This window comes from Mesocricetus auratus, unplaced genomic scaffold (genome assembly GCF_017639785.1).
Source record: "Mesocricetus auratus isolate SY011 unplaced genomic scaffold, BCM_Maur_2.0 Super-Scaffold_100023, whole genome shotgun sequence".
NCBI lineage: Eukaryota > Metazoa > Chordata > Mammalia > Rodentia > Cricetidae > Mesocricetus > Mesocricetus auratus.
Window position 1 is genome coordinate 9,826,210 of NW_024429204.1, and position 12,580 is coordinate 9,838,789.

Sequence of the window (12,580 nt, forward strand, 5' to 3'; positions counted from 1 at the left end):
TAATCAAATTGAGGGCTGAAATCAACAAAGTAGAAACCAGGAAAACAATACAAAGAATCAATGCAACGAAGAGTTGGTTCTTTGAGAAAATCAACAAGATAGACAAACCTTTGTCCAAACTTACCAAACAGCAGAGAGTGAACACGCAAATTAACAAAATCAGAAATGAAAAGGGGGACATAACAACAGACTCTGAGGAAATCCAGAGAATCATTAGGTCATACTTTGAAAACCTGTACTCCACAAAATTCGAAAATTTAAAGGAAATGGATGACTTCCTGGACAGCTATCATTTGCCAAAACTAAATCAAGAACAGATAAGCAATTTAAATAGACCTATAACCCCTATGGAAATAGAAGCTGTCATCAAAAGTCTCCCAACCAAAAAAGTCCAGGTCCAGATGGCCTCAGTGCAGAATTCTACCACAAATTCAAAGAACAGCTTATACCAATTCTTCTCAAAGTGTTCCACACAATAGAAGCAGAAGGGTCTTTGCCAAACTCTTTCTATGAGGCTTCAATAACCTTGATCCCCAAGCCACACAAAGATACAACCAAGAAAGAGAACTTCAGACCAATATCCCTCATGAACATTGATGCAAAAATACTCAATAAAATACTGGCAAATCGGATCCAAGAACACATCAAAACAATCATTCACCACGATCAAGTAGGTTTCATCCCAGGGATGCAGGGATGGTTCAACATACGAAAATCCATCAACGTAATCCACCATATAAACAAGCTGAAAAACAAAAATCACATGATCATCTCACTAGATGCTGAAAAAGCCTTTGACAAAATCCAACACCCCTTCATGATAAAGGTCTTGGAGAGATCTGGGATAACAGGGACATACTTAAACATAATAAAAGCCATATACAGTAAACCAACAGCCAACATCAAACTAAATGGACAGAAACTCAACGCAATTCCTCTAAAATCAGGAACAAAACAAGGCTGTCCACTCTCTCCATACCTTTTCAACATGGTACTTGAAGTTCTAGCTATAGCCATACGACAACAAAGGGGGATCAAGGGGATACAAATTGGGAAGGAAGAAGTCAAACTTTCACTGTTTGCAGACGATATGATAGTTTACATCAATGACCCAAAGAACTCTACCAGGGAACTCTTACAGCTGATTAACACCTTCAGCAAAGTGGCAGGTTACAAGATCAACTCAAGAAAGTCAGTAGCCCTACTATATACAGATGATAAAAGGGCTGAAAGAGAAATCAGAGAAACATCACCCTTTACAATTGCCACAAACAACATAAAATACCTTGGGGTAACGCTAACCAAACAAGTGAAAGACCTGTATCGTAAGAACTTTGAATCTTTAAAGAAAGAAATTAAAGAAGCCCTCAGAAAATGGAAAGATCTCCCATGCTCTTGGATAGGTAGGATCAATGTAGTAAAAATGGCAATCCTGCCAAAAGCAATCTACAGATTCAATGCTATCCCCATTAAAATCCCAGTACAATTCTTCACAGACCTTGAAAGAACAATAATCAATTTTGTATGGAAAAACAAAAGACCCAGGATAGCCAAAACAACCCTGTTCAACAAGGCAACGTCCGGAGGCATCACTATCCCTGACCTCAAGCTCTATTATAGAGCTATAGTCCTGAAAACAGCTTGGTATTGGCACAAAAATAGACAGGCAGACCAATGGAATCGAATTGAAAATCCGGGTATTAACCCACACACGTACGAACATCTGATCTTTGACAAAGAAGCTAAAAATATACAATGGAATAAAGAAAGCATCTTCAACAAATGGTGCTGGCATAATTGGAGACTGGCATGTAGAAAAATGCGGATCGATCCATGTTTATCGCCATGCACAAAACTTAAGTCCAAATGGATCAAAGACCTCAACATAAATCCAGCCACACTGAACCTCTTAGAAGAGAAAGTGGGTGGTACCCTTGAAAGAATTGGTACAGGAGACAGCTTCCTGAACATAACACCAGTAGCACAGACAGTGAGATCAACAATTAATAAATGGGACCTACTGAAACTGAGAAGCTTCTGTAAGGCAAAGGACACAGTCAGCAAGACAAAAAGGCAGCCCACAGAATGGGAAAAAATATTCACTAATCCCACATCTGACAGAGGGTTGATCTCCAAAATTTACAAAGAACTCAAGAAGCAAGTCTCCAAAACAGCAAAGGACCCAATTAAGAAGTGGGCTGCAGAACTAAATAGAGAGTTTTCAATAGAGGAGTCTAAAATGGCTGAGAGGCACTTGAGAAAGTGCTCAACATCCTTAGCCATCCGGGAAATGCAAATCAAAGCAACTCTGAGATACCATCTCACTCCTGTCAGAATGGCTAAAATCAAAAACACCAATGACAATTTATGCTGGAGAGGATGTGGTGAAAGGGGACACTCCTCCATTGCTGGTGGGAGTGCCAACTGGTTCAGCCACTTTGGAAAGCAGTATGGAGATTCCTCAGAAAAATGGGAATAAACCTACCACAAGACCCAGCAACTGCACTCTTAGGCATATATCCAAAAGATGCCCATTCATATAACAAAGACGTCTGTTCCACTATGTTCACAGCAGCTTTATTTGTAATAGCCAGAACTTGGAAGCAACCTAGATGTCCCTCACCCGAAGAATGGATAGAGAAAATGTGGTACATCTACACAATGGAGTACTATTCAGCAGAAAAAAATAATGGAATCATGAGATTCGCAGGCAAATGGATGACACTAGAAGAAACCATCCTGAGTGAGGTAACCCAGTCACAAAAAGAGAAACATGGCATGTACTCTCTCATATATGGATTTTAGACATAGATCTGGGGAGTGCCAGCCTACAATCCTATTGCCAGGGAGTCTGGGAAACAGAAACTTCATTTACTGGCTGGTTAAGTACTGAGCTGAACTCAAGAAAGCCAGTATCAGAGAGGGAGGACTGATGATCAAAGGGATTAAGACTGGGCTGGTTGAACCCCAGAAACAGCTGACCAGACAAAGGTTAACTCTTGAATCCCAGGCATCAGCCTGGGAATCCAGCATGGGACTGATCAAGACCCCTGAATCTGGGTGTCAGTGAGGAGGCCTAGGTAATCTATTGAGCCTTGGACAGCAGATCAGTACCCATCCCAAGTATACACACGGTCTCTGGACTCCCATAGAACAATGTGAGGTGCACTCTCACCCTGAACTCTTGGGGAAGGGTCTAGGCCCTGCCCTATATGAAATGACAGACTATGGACACCCCCATGGAGGGCCTCACCCTCCCTGGGGGAATGAGGGGATAACGGGGGGGGATGGGGGGGAGGGCACGGGAGGAGGGGAGGGAAAGGGAGAGGGACCTCGTACTGACTTGTGAAGCAACCTTGTTTCTTATCTAAATTTAAAATGGAAAATAAAAAAAAATATTAATAAAAAAAAACAGGATCACTACTCTAAAATTAGTCACCTGTGTGTTTGCAATGCACCGGCAGTAAGATTCTCCCCCGAATTTTAGTGAGAGGCTGCATTGATTTTTATTTGTAATTCAATGTCCTGCATCTAAGGTTGGCACTGTTCCATGAATTTGCATGTGGCTAGAGGTGGTACTATTTCAGGACACACTTTCTGAAAAATCCATCTAGAGTGGAAAGCTACTCAATGAACACACTTGTTTGTATTGTCTATAGCAGGGAAGCTTCATCACAACCCTAGATCATGCTGTGATTTTCAGCTAAGTAATTATTAAGAATGTAATTGTGAAAAAACAAGGAAGACATATATGAACTTAGAATGCTTACTGTGTTTACAGGCAAGCCCCAGCTGTAAGACTCAGTTTCTGTTGTTATCTGTGAAATGGGCGTATGATTGGTGAGATCACAGGATTAAAATCAGTTCCAAGTTATCTAGAGAGAAATGTTTTTGTTACAACACCAATCTTTACAGAATGCATAATGTCTTCTTTGACTTCTTATTCAATATTGTACGGTAGTTTTAAAGATCTCAAAAATGTCAGGTTTTTCTTTATACCGTAAATTTAACCCCTTTGTTTCCCATTCCATACACATTATCATCTCATCGGGAAATATTTCAGCATTGCATAAGGTAGCATGCATTGACAACACATAGTTCTATCTCCATTATGCACAGCTTTTATTTCCCAATAAAATATTTATCAATCAAAATTATGGAGCCATTTAGAACAACTGGACCTAATCTTTTATAATCACTTTCTTTTGTTACCTCACTGAGATATTTCCCTTACTTTTACTCTTTCATGTCTGTTTAAATAAAATAGATGCAACTACATCTCAGAGCTCAAGCTGTCTTTGCGGAGTCCTGTACTATCTGCTTTTTTCTTGTCAGATCTTCTCCATTCATGGTTTCCAATTGCTCAGGCTCACACTCTTTTGTTTTGAACAGACTTTGTGGTGGACTGCACCTTTAAGAATGTTGGTTTTGCTTTGATATGTGAACTACAGAATGCTTTTCTGTGAGCCAGAAATGACAGCCTTCCCTAGCAGGGAAGGGTCATCAGGGTTGTTTGAATGTTGGCTGTAAGTGCAAAGCATTCTGGTTCACCACCCGAGAAAGCCTTCCCTGCTGGTAGAAGTCAATGAGTTGAGGACACATATTGTGTGCACACACTCTTGGCTGTTCCTCTAGTGTGCGGGAGTTCAGGATGTGTTGTTTAGTCTAAGTCTAGTGTGTTCAGGCTATAGAAATGCTTTGAAATCTCCAAGGTGCTCCTTATGGAAATGGATTGTGTTAATACTATCACTGCAGCTCTCATCATTTATAATCACATGTAATGTTCTTTAGTTTGAGTGTCATTGACGAAGGACAGGTGACATTCACTTCCTTTCAAGTTACTCTTTGGACTGGTAATCACTCATATAGAAATATAATTTTATTTTTGCCATTTGTATTCACGTTTATTCGCTAAAGTGTTGCTAAGCATCTATTATTTAGTGGACATGCTCCGTGTACTGACAGATGCTGTCATTCAAATGAATTGTATTTACCTACTTTTACAGTGACTACCAACTGGTTCTATTACCCCTTAGCGGCTAAACATGAATGAGCATGTAAATGTTTTAAAACTCTGTTTTTCAGAAATGGTCCCTAGACTAGGAGTGTCAACATTGTCTGGGAACCTGCTAGAAATGCCCCCATTGAATCAGACCTTTTCAGGAGGCTCCAAGGTATGTGTGTTAACAAGGGCTCTGGGGGATTCAGCTCACACAGGTACTTGAGACCCACTTTTTCTTTAGGATGCCTGTTACAGTGAAGGTCATTAGAATCTGGAGGGACCTCTAGACAGGATTGCTGAAAACAAGGACAGAAAATGAGAATGTAGTGATCACTTTCCCACTGAAATGAGGAGTCAGACAAGAAGAATTCAATATGGGGATATGAAAACCCTGGATTTCATTTAGCAACTGAACAGAGAGGATCCAAATGTAAAGAGATATTAACAATAAAAGACAAAACGGGTTAAAAGCTATTGGAGTCATGTTGGTAGACCCCTGTAAACACAGAAATCAGGAATGTGAGGCAAAACACTGCCTAGGGCTATACTGTAAACAAACAAGCAAAAAAGAAGAAAAGGGAGGAAGGAAGGAAGCAAAGAAGGAAAGGAAAGAAAAGAAAAGAAAGAAAGGAAAACAGTGCTACTAAATACTCCGTTTACTTATGTCATTTTTGTTCAGTACTCTGTTTACTTATGTCATTTTGTTCAGTAGTATCCGCTTTCTAGCTGCTTCAGCAGTCAAGGTAGATAGGACCTGAAGAAAGAAAAGAAAACACAGTGCTACTAAATACTCCATTTACTTATGTCATTTTTTTATTCAGTACTCTGTTTACTTATGTCATTTTTGTTCAGTAGTATCAGCTTTCTAGCTGATTCAGCAGCCAAGGTAGATGGGATCTGTACAGAACACTGTGGTAGCCACTATGCTTGTTACAATGCATTCTCTGTAGATACTCCGGTGTCTTTTGTGCAGGTTATATCTCCTAGTAGCTGGCTTTGGTCCTGAAATTTCTATTGTTGGGAGCTTGTCTCACTGAAGATGTTACCTGCAGTATTTCCATACAAGTAAAACATAGAGGACAGCATATCTGTTGACAAAGACCTTAAGTTGGTTGAATGATTCCTTTTTACATCTTTTGAAAGACATTTTGATTTTTATATATGTATTTCAAGAGATCTGCTCAGAGAATAAAAGTTAATGTTTTTATTTCATTGCCTCTGAGGAAAATCTTTGAGGTACAAAGTGTTTCTTTATTCAGACTGTCAAAGTTTTCTGTAACCATATTCTTGTTTTTAATTAGTTAATTGTGCTTGAATTGACAGCATACCCATATAAATTTTCTCCTATGAAATTCTCATTAATTTGTAGTGGTGGTCAAAACAAAAAGCTTGAATTTAGACTTTACAAGTCAAATGGACCAATCATTGCTTACTTTCTTGACTATGTTTCATCTAGGTCTCTCTATTCCAACATCAAAGGCTCTCATGGTCATTAATAGATTCATTATTTTAAATTGCTAATTCTAGGAGCTTTCAACTTCACTTGAATATTAAATTATATTACTAAGAAGTGGGAAAAATCACTCCGAATTTGTCAAGTGAGTTTACCATATGGACTACAATTAAATATTAATTAAATTACATTTCATGCATTTATGATTCTTTTGAATAATGCAATCCATGTCTGGATAGATAAACTACTTAGAAGTAATCCAAGGTAAGCTTTCTTTGGAAGGAATATGGAATATATTGGATATAGTGAAAAAATGAAACAGATTTGCTTCTAGGGGCAATGGAGTGGCATTGTAAATTTCAAACAACAAACATGAGTTTCAAGTTGGGGAGTGCCAGCCTACAATCCCATGGCCAGAGAGTCTGGGAAACAGAAACTTCATTCAGTGGCTGATCGAAGAAGAGGCAGACTCCCTCGGATAAGTACTGAGCTGAACTCAAGAAAGCCAGTAACAGAGAGGGAGAACTGATGACCAAAGGGATTAAGACTCGGCTGGTTTAATCCCCAGAAACAGCTGACCTGACAAAGGTTAACTCTTCCAGCATGGGACTGATCAAGACCCCCTGAATGTGGGTGTCAGTAAGGAGGCCTAGGTAATTTATTGAGCCTTGGGCAGCAGATCAGTACCCATCCCGAGTATACACATGGACTTTGGACTCCTATCCAACAATGTGAGGTGCACTCTCACCCTGAACTCTTGGGGAAGGGTCTACCCTGCCCTATATGAAATGACAGACTATGGACACCCCCATGGAGGGCCTCACCCTCCCTGGGGAAAGGAGGGGATAATGGGGGTTTGGGGGGAGGGAATGGGAGGAGGGGAGGGAAAGGGAGAGGGACCTGGAACTGACTTGTGAAGCAACCTTGTTTCTTATCTAAATTTAAACTGAATAAATAAATAAATAAATAAATAAATAAATAAATAAATAAATAAACAAAAAAATTCAGTCAAGTTTATGCTGTCCCAAATACTTAGAGGCTATTATAAGTAAATTATAATAAGCTAGTTCTGTTACTCTAGGTGTCTGACAATTATTTAAATAAAATACATCCATATCAATTTTGCACATGTAGTGTACGGGTCTAAGGTTACACTGGTAGGCCATTGTCTAGTGTATATAATACTTTCTCCTGGATTTGATACCTGGTATGACTAAACAAATAAGTACATAAATATTAACAGATAACTATAATAAAAACAACAGCATATAAACAAAAAAAGAGAAAAGAAAAGAGGAAAAACATAGTGAATAAAATGGGAAAATGATAAAAACAAGTAAAAGAAACAAAACTAACTTGAGATCTGTCATTTGATATATATATATATATATATATATCCATCCAAAAATTATGCTTAGGATTAAAAATTTTCTCTTACTAAAATTTAGTGCAATTAACTCATAGAAAGTGGCATTTTATGTGCCCACATGACCTTTGTAAGCTGTGCATTCTCTGCTACGCTGCGACTACTCTGTGGCTTGTGCCGTAATATATGTCTATGTGCATCTATCATGTGCAAGCTATTCTGGTACACAAAGAGGACACTGTATATAAAGAAAAGGGAGAAGAGTGACTAAGGTTTCCAGTATATACTAAGTTAATTTCAGCACAGAGCTGTGATATGGAAATGAGGAGCTAAGGGTCAGTGATGAGTGACATTTCCTTAGTAGTACAAAATTGAAGTGATGGATTATGACATCTTAAACATATTGTCAGATTGCCAGATTGTTTCACTCTTGCTAGGTACTGCACATATAGCCTCTATCTACAATATATACACATACATTATATCACACAATATCATATACATAACTTCATTGTACATAGACACCTATTTTTACATACACTGTTCCTCTAGAATTATTTTGGGGTAAAGTACACCTGAATGTTCATTATAACCTTCAACAATCTTGTAGTCATATGGAAATAAAGAACATACAATATTAGGGATGTGTAATATGTAGAAATTATAAAGTCAACTCTCTAGAGATATGAAAGAGGTAGCAGAGGCATGTATATGTGAGATTTGCCTGATAAGATGGGGGAAGGTGTAATGAAAAAGATATATAGGGGCTTGAAGACATGTTTGAAAGCTTGACTTTGTCCCATCACAGAAAATGTCTATGGGGATAGAACGACTTCCTAAGCTAAAGGACACACACTATTGTTAAAGATCATTGTCAGTGCCCACCCAAGAAGTTTTAGTATCATCTCCATTTCACAGGTTATAAAATTAGCATATATCAAATTGTAACTCAACTCATTAGACCTAATTTAAGTCAAAAAGAAAATTTCTAAATGTGAATCTGGTAGGACTTATGCCTCTTGAAAGCCATACTCAACTACAGAAAATTAACTTTATCCATACTGAAGGCAGTGAATGAAAGTATAAGAATACTAGGTTAAGTGATATTGAGTCAATGAGTGATAAAGCTTTTGGATAACACAATTGGTACTCTGGTAATAGTACTTTGTTTGACTCAAGTAGGAAACTGAAATCTTTAGTAGACAAGATTCTTGGATTGTAACTACTAACAGTATTGCAGCTTGCAACAAGTCATTTATGGATATTCAAACAACGTGTAAGACTCAAGGGAAATTATATAGCATACATGTTTAGCAGAATAGTGAAAGCAAAGTGGATAGAACAACATGTTGTAGTAATGACAACTGGATGGATAATCCCCATGTTTTATCAGGGGCGAAAATGGAGCTGGGCCTTCGAGTTATTGTTTAAGGCAATATGAGATACAACGGGTATCTGGGCTCAGCCTCACCTTTGGCATTTTTCCTTTGTTTGCTCTGCATATTAAAGGAAAGAAGCAAGGCAGTGACTCAACTGTGTGAGTAAATAATGACTCACTTACTCATATCAAACAACTACTGGACAATTAATTTCTTCAGCGCTGGTGTTTCTGTAAGCTGTCCTGTTGTCCTTGATGTTCCTAAAATTGGCCAAGAATAATTACATCCAAACTCCTGAATATCTGTCTCTCTCACCCAGTTGTTTTCAAAAATTACCTTAGGAACCTTCTCTGTTGCCACTAACTGAAGTATGCATGGTTGTGCTCAAATCATACCACTGTCTTTCAATTTTTCAGCAAGTACTAAGTAGTATCTACCAGTATTTTATGAGTTTATTGCTTCTGTCAACATAGGTCAAAAAGTGACTGGTGCATAGTAAGTGTTCATTAATTTGTCACTAAATGAACAAATTTTTGACCCAATGATCGGGCAGCTTTTTATTGTGAAATTGTATAGCATGTGTATTTTTTAATTAACATGTAATAATGACGTGGATGGCAGCTTACTAAAAATAGGAGACTGGGCTGGAGAGATGGCTCAGCTGTTAAAGGCTAGGCTCACAACCAAAAAATAAAAATAGGAGACTTTCAGGAAGATGACAGAGTAGTAGATGTGTTAGCAAAACTCTATCCAAGTTTCTAAAAAAATGCAAGAATATACACAAAATAAAGTCCAATGCTTTTCACCATATGCCTAGGAAATTATTGAATTCCAGCAGGTGGATGACATAAAGCTAAAACAAAAACCTTAATGCGTTGTGTTATAGCATTGTGATTCAGAAAAGTTTTAACCCAAAAGACTGTTATGTAAGACAATTTAATGCAATAGTAAAAGCTTGAAAACTAACTTGAGTGTAAGTAATATATTGAACTCAGTACAGTGTAGGTAAAGGCACAAATAAAAGAAATTCACAGTGAAGCAAATTTGGCCCAGACAAAGTAAGTGTTAAGTTGTGTAACATATTTACAATAAGTCAATTATAAAAAAGCACTCTTCTTGGTTATTTATTATATGCTGAGTTGAGTATGGCATATAAGAAATATGCCCATTTATATCATTCATTTAATTAGTGGTTATGTATTGATTACCACTATGTGGTAGGCAGTGGTGTTCCAGGTATTGAGGACATGAGAGTGAACACATTTCTATAATGTCTGTTTGAAACTCATTTCAGTTGCTTCATAACTCTGCTCTCTTCTTAAATGGAATCACTGACACATTATCATGCATTTAACAGGAGTAGATGTGATGAAAATTCGATAAAAGTAGTAAAAGAGAGAATCTTGCCTAAAGTGTTTGAAGATGTGGTTATTTTGTGTGTTTATTTAATTTTGTTTTAATGAATGAAGAATAAATGTGCCTCATTTTGAACCAAAGCCAATGGCTGAATTTAAAAGTTAATTAGGACTTCAGTCTATACAATCACCAATTAACTACTTGCCACTTCACAAAGTACTGGTCTCTGTGTTGCTGGATGTGACAAGTATCGTCAGATGCTCATATAGGGGAAGAATTCAGGCATCCTTCATTAAAGAATGGCTGCATTCATTTCAGATTTTAGATAGTTTGTAAAGGTAAATTCAATCTCTGGAGTAGACCCCATAAGAAGAGGACTGTGGCCAGCGGATGGCTGTCTCAGTATGTTCGAAGAACGAAGGGTTAAAGTTTGTGAACTTAGAGTTGGAGAAGTTGTGAATGATTTACAAGAACCACAGGAAGACTGCATTTGTTTTATAAATTGTTCAGGGTGAATCAGGGGAATGGAACTGACTGCAAGGGGAAGGGGGAAGTTTAGAGCAAACAGCAGATAAACAATGAGAAAGGCTTAGGTAGGAATCTTGTGATTCCCACAGTCCACTCCTAAGTTTGGCCAGATATGAGGATGGATAAAGGGTTGTGGATGTACCTGGTACAAAAATATTTTTTAAGCTGAAGTTTGCAGCGTGATATCAGACACAGTTGCTTCATAACATAGTTTTCTTTTAGAAAATGGGAAATAGACCAGTCAGAACTAGAGAAGACCAAAGTAAAAAAAATGTAGATCCCTGTGAAATCAAGGAAAGGACTGGTCTAGGGAAGGTCTGTGAAACAACGCAACTGCGATGAAATTCAGTAGACTTGTCAAATTGGATAGATTAAAACAAATGGATACCAGCGTCACAGTACAACCTCACTTCTAAATCATCAAATCATAGAAATTACTAGAGAGAGCAATTTATGTTGGGTACAATAGGGAGTGATTGTAATGTGTTGGGGGTAGATCTGATAGATAGGAAGTCTTGTAGGGATTATTAGGAATATATTAGAAAAAAATTTCACCAGCACTCAGGAGGCAGAGGCAGGCAGATCTCTGTGAGTTCGAGGCCAGCCTGGTCTATAGAGTGAGTTCCAGGACAGACTCCAAAACAATACAGAGAAACCCTGTCTTCAAAAAAGAAAAAGAAAAATTCATACCAAGTATACTGATTACAGTTTTCCCTCCCACAGGTCCTCAGAGATCCTCAGTGTCTTGCTCAACCATCATCAGAGAAAATTCTTCTCGCAACAGATAGGAACAAATACAGAGACCTACTGTTGTTAATTATGGAATAAGGACCAGCATGATAGATGGAGCACAAGCCATCGAAAGCATATTAATCATAGTTTATTATCGTGAGACTGAAAGGGAGAAGACAGACATGATAGAGAGAGAGAAAGATGAGAGAGAAGAGATGATGAGAGAGGATGAGATGAGAGAGAGAGAGAGAGAGAGAGAGAGAGAGAGAGAGAGAGAGAGAGAGAGAGAGGAACATGAGAGAGCCTAAGTGGGCAGGGGTCTGTCTTTTAAAGGGGCCCTTTGCACCTGCATGCAGACTGGTTTTCATGGAACTCTGGTATGGCTAGAGTGCTGCCTTAGTGCATTCTGCCAGGTAACAGGGGCAGGCCAGTATGAAGCCTGAACCTTTCACCCACAACCAGCCATTACAAGTGAGAGACCTTGAAATATTCAACTGTAAACAGAATGTCTCTCCATCAAATCCCTCCCCTCAGGGCCCAGAGAAGCCTGAGTGCAAGAGCGGGAGTGCCCAGAGGACACCAAGAAAACAAAACCTCTAAGTCAACAGGATCAAAGCACATATGAACTCGCAGAGACAGAGGCAGCGTGAACAGGACTTGTGTGGGTCTGTACCAGGCTCTCTGTGTATGGTATGTGTATATTATGTACATCCCTTTGTCTATGATAGCTTCCAATTTAGGATTTTTATGGATCTCCTTGAGTT

At 38.4% G+C, this 12,580-nt stretch overlaps 1 long non-coding RNA gene across 1 annotated transcript in view; it reads left to right on the top strand.

Annotated features, from left to right (window-relative positions):
• LOC110341351 overlaps positions 1–12,054 on the top strand; it is a 44,626-nt gene extending 32,572 nt beyond the window's left edge. Inside the window, exon 3 of the long non-coding RNA XR_002383255.2 lies at positions 11,808–12,054. This is a non-coding gene — a long non-coding RNA (uncharacterized LOC110341351). The remainder of the gene's footprint in view (positions 1–11,807) is intronic.
• Positions 12,055–12,580: the final 526 nt, after the last annotated feature.